Raw genomic sequence first — 4,197 nt, 5'->3', positions numbered from 1 at the left:
CAGATTACCGTAGGTTACACCGAGGTAAAGTGTCACAAAAAGGGAGTGAGGGATATTCCATCATAATTATGAAAATGGCACAAAACTTGCGCTGTATCTTAAGTTCCGAGGTACATTATTTTCTGGTGCCTTGGCAAGGAGGCAAAATACAGAGTTCCCGTCGGACGCACCACATCCGGGAGACAAGACAGCCTTCAGTGTGGGGAGCCGGTGTGCATTGGTTGGTACATTCCGCTCACAAGTGGAAGCACCCGAGTTCCACTTTTGGGATCATCAGACTGTTGAACAAACTTTGTTTCCTCCTTGACCCTGCCCTGCCAGCACCGCAGTTGGGACCGTGATGATAAGTTGACTGTTGCGTGTTGTGTTCTAGGAAAGATTGGAATTTAGTGCAAACTGATAGTCTATCCTGCCTTAATGCTCATGGTGACATCGATAGGAATAAATTTTAGCATTCTTCTTCACCTACTTCGTACACGTGCATACAGTCTTAAGCAAATTCTCGATCAGATACATCAGCCAGCATTATTCTCTGATAATGGTGCCTTCTGCTTTTATTCATATAAAAGTAAATTTGGATGTCGTGTTATTAAGAAATAGTGTAAAATATATACAGATAAGACAACCGCAGTAAGATAAATTGTTAATGCTATTGAGGTTATGATCAAGTGTCTGATGCTCACTTATACTTTAGATTAGGATCTTGTGGCCAATAAGAACAAGACATAAGGGGAAAAAAATCTGTTCTTTTCCTTGTCCGTCCTGGGTATAAAAATCTCATGACGGGAGAAAATGACATGTATGTTTGTTTGTAAATTCGGGTCCATGCCTCAATATAGAGTGAAAAACTTGGCTAAGGAAAATTTTGCTTTCACGTTTACCTTGTCCTTCCTGGGAAAACAAACCTAAGTTACAGGAATGGATGACTGTGTGTTTGTTAGCGGATTCAAGCCCAATCCTCCAAACCAGCGTGGAAATCTTGCTACATACTAACCTTATTATGAGATACATATGTAAAGCCCTGGTAATATATAACGTAGGCCTACTGTACTGAAGGGTGCAGCTTATCATACTACCAGTCGATGACAGAAAGTTGACTACTGTATATATTCAAGTTTTTCGGATTCCTATTCTTTTCGTAGAATATGACCTAAACAGTTGGACTTGGATCCACGTTGTTAATTGCATTGCTGGATGAACGCACACAATGGCGAACTTAGATTTTGTTCGAGAGTCTGACCCTCATCAGAATGGAACATTACCATGTGCGATCTAGCTGTGCTAACCGACACACCAGCGGCTGCCCCAGCTGCAGTGTGGGCGGTGAAGGATTGACTGAGGTTGGAGGGATAGCTGAGGCGGGGAGGGGTGTGGGGGTGGTGTGGTGGGAGGATGTTATGAATCGGCGGAAAGAGGAGAGAGAGAGAGAGAGAGAGAGAGACTTTAACGTCTTCATCTTCTGGTATGTAAGGGGGCATACCATCCACTCACTTGATGTTTTACTACGTTCGGGTGAGTCTACACTAGACGACTCGTTAAATGTTTTATTGTAGTTCAGGAAACCATTTACTGCGATGGGTGGTAACCATGAAACCAAATGGATGTGTGGTTGTCAAGAGGGTTATGCCGCCCCAACCTGCTGTTGCTGGTTAGGGTTTATACCTGAAGGGTACATGGGATTTAATGCAGCATAATACCACTCATGAGAGCGAAATGTAATTAACCTTAAAATGAGTGGACTGATTACCCTGACCCCATAACCCTATGTTCCTGATGGTGCAATAAAGGACTGGATGATTGTGTGTGTGTGTGTGTGTGTGTGTGTCTCTCTCTCTCTCTCTATCATTCTATCATACCCATTTTGCTGAGGAACTGAATCCCAACGTCTGTAATAAACGTCGATATAAAATTCGATATAAAATTTGCTTACATAGTCTATAGGAAGCTTGAAGTACGTTCATTTAAAGTTCGTCTGTACAGTGAGTTCAGTGACCGGTTTGTTCTACTGAGTCATAGACATTTTGTTTTATCTCAGATACCTAAAACTAGAGCCTTATTATATTTGCATTTTCTTTTGTATTAAGCCAGTAATTTCGGGCACTGTTGATGGTATGTAGTTAAATACCACTGCCATGTATCCCAAACGGGGTGACTAAGGGCTCAGAGTTAATTTTTTTACAGGGAGGGGCACCAATCCTCCACCAACCCCACTCACGTAGGGATGCCAACAGCATCTGGTGTTCCCAGGCGGTCACCCATCCAAGTACTAACCAGACCCAACGTTGCTTAACTTCGCTGGTCGGACGGGAAGCGGTGTACTCAACGTGGTAATCCTACCTTCTAAAAATCCACCTATCTTTTGTGACAGCCTTGGAAATTAGTTTGTATATATTTGTAGGTATATATTTGCTGATAAGCTAATGAACAGATAATTTCTGAGTGTTTATGGTCCCTTTTACTGCAGTTACAATAGCAATGCCACATGATATACGGTTAATACCTTTGTGTATACATTTAGTAAATAACTGAGTCAGTGTGCATGAAAGTCTATCCCTACATCTTTCACAATGTTCACAATTACGCCATCTTTTCTTGGGGCATTTCCTTGTTCCATACTCTTTAGGGTGACATTGGATCGCTACTTTTGTTTTCGCTTGAGCTAATGTGCTTAGCAATGTTCTTTATGAAGGCATAGGCAACACTATGCTATTGCAACCCTTCACGTGACCAGGCTCATACCCCATCCTCCCTGCACACCTAACTAAACGTCCGGTATGACTGCACTCACCCCTCACCCACCCCCTCTGTATAACACCGAGACAAAACTTAAAAACATCAGTAGTTTATCCATGGTAATAATGAAGTTATGAGCAGATTCGATGAAATTATGACTCTTGAGTTTATTCATTAAAGCAGCCGTTTTTTATGATTACATAATAGGCACAGTCATGAAACTTCATGCCTAATTGGTTATTCATATAATCGTTTATCATGTACAATTTCTGCCTCCTAGGTGTAACAGTTGTAAAGTTTTAAAAGAAAAATGAATTACTATAATCAAATTTATGCATCTTTGCAGTTTCATAACATTATATAATCTCATGGCATTCTAACTACTAAAAGGCACCAGGAGGCATATTAACACACAATCCCGGAGAGTCTGAAGTCTGTATCTGTGTTTGTTTCTGAGTCCTAGCCTAGAAACGATTTTTTTTATTTATTTTTTCAATACATATATATATATATATATATATATATATATATATATATATATATATATATATATATATATATACAGTATATTTATTCATTCATTCATTGCCAGACGCCATGTATCCCAAACGGGGTGGCCAAGGGCTTAGAGTTAATTGTTTATACAGGGAGGGGCACTAATCCTCCACCGACCCCATTTGACACGTAGGGAGAACGTTATGCCAACAGCATCTGGTGTTCCCAGGCGGTCACCCAACCAAGTACTATATATATATACATATATATATATATATATATATATATATATATATATATATATATATATATATATATATATATATATATATATATATATATATATATATATACTAATTAAGACACAGCATTCTACCTACCAAAAGGCACCAGTTCACCATAAGGCACATGACTATGAGAAATTTCATGACTCTATAATGAATACTTTCTGAGTTCTGACCTCGAAACGAAATCTCTCTCCTACCGGCCAGCCACCCTGCAGCCCAGCCGCCATACCATCCAACTCTACTGACGGACATCAATTGATCCCAGTGATAACAACACCCTCCTCTGACTTTGTAAGGTGGAGGGTAAAAAATCAATCACTTTTTTTTTTTTTTCCTACTCACATACGTTATATCTCTGGACTTCATAAAATCTTCACTGTTATTTATCAAAGAAATTCAGTGTCTCTCTAAAGCTAACTGGCGTGAGATTTATTCTTTTGAATGGGGTCGTAAGAAAAACCAAGACCCGACAACAAATCATAGAAGACCACCCTACATCCTTGACAGAACTGATATGGCAGAAAGCACTCTGGCCACCTCTTGGATTAGAACTGTGTCTGGTTAGCATACACTGTATTCCCATCGGAGACCTTTATTAACTCCTCAGTGTTATGGCGCTTTGTTGTGATATGTTCTTGCTGCTACCTGCCCATTTTATTCAGTTTAGGACGATATCTCCTAC

The 4,197-nt window shown here is 39.9% G+C and overlaps 1 pseudogene; it reads right to left on the bottom strand.

Moving 5' to 3' along the window:
• Nucleotides 1–2,222: 2,222 nt before the first annotated feature.
• On the bottom strand, nt 2,223–2,341 carry LOC145396131 (5S ribosomal RNA; annotated as a pseudogene).
• Between the last annotated feature and the right edge of the window lie 1,856 nt (nt 2,342–4,197).

This window comes from Coenobita brevimanus, chromosome 34, assembly GCF_032717465.1.
Source record: "Coenobita brevimanus isolate Jiangsu-jjx chromosome 34, ASM3271746v2, whole genome shotgun sequence".
NCBI classification, from domain to species: domain Eukaryota; kingdom Metazoa; phylum Arthropoda; class Malacostraca; order Decapoda; family Coenobitidae; genus Coenobita; species Coenobita brevimanus.
The sequence above is the reverse complement of the archived record's forward strand: the minus strand, read 5'-3'. Positions and strand labels throughout refer to the sequence as shown.